This window comes from Penaeus monodon, chromosome 21 (genome assembly GCF_015228065.2).
Source record: "Penaeus monodon isolate SGIC_2016 chromosome 21, NSTDA_Pmon_1, whole genome shotgun sequence".
Taxonomy (NCBI): Eukaryota; Metazoa; Arthropoda; class Malacostraca; order Decapoda; family Penaeidae; genus Penaeus; species Penaeus monodon.
In genome coordinates this window covers 20,725,125-20,725,460 of record NC_051406.1, presented here as the reverse complement: position 1 = coordinate 20,725,460, position 336 = coordinate 20,725,125, and the positions used below count along the sequence as shown (strand labels likewise).

General features: G+C 32.7%; 1 protein-coding gene across 1 annotated transcript in view; it reads right to left on the bottom strand.

Moving 5' to 3' along the window:
• LOC119586328 (metastasis-associated protein MTA3-like) overlaps positions 1–336 on the bottom strand; it is a gene marked incomplete at its 5' end in the record, with an annotated part of 92,111 nt that overhangs the window by 3,870 nt on the left and 87,905 nt on the right.

Below are 336 nucleotides of genomic sequence, written 5' to 3'. Positions count from 1 at the left end.
CCAAGTATTCCCAGTCATTTTTCCAATGGTGTTCTTTGCTCCACCCTATCCTACATTCCAATATTTTCATCATAAATATTATCTTCTCTTGCATAACCTCCTCAAGAAATGTTTGAGACTTTCATACTAAATAAATGTCAAGCGAGTTTAAGGACATTTTTCTTTTCACATCTTTACAAAAATAGCCTAGGCTTTATACTCTTCCAAGACCCTTTTACCAAATTCTGTGTCAAACTGTGTGATAAGCCTACCATGGAAATACTGGACTAAACTTAAGATCAACAGCTGATTCTAGTAATTAGACAAAAACATTATTTGAGATATTAAAATAGTGAT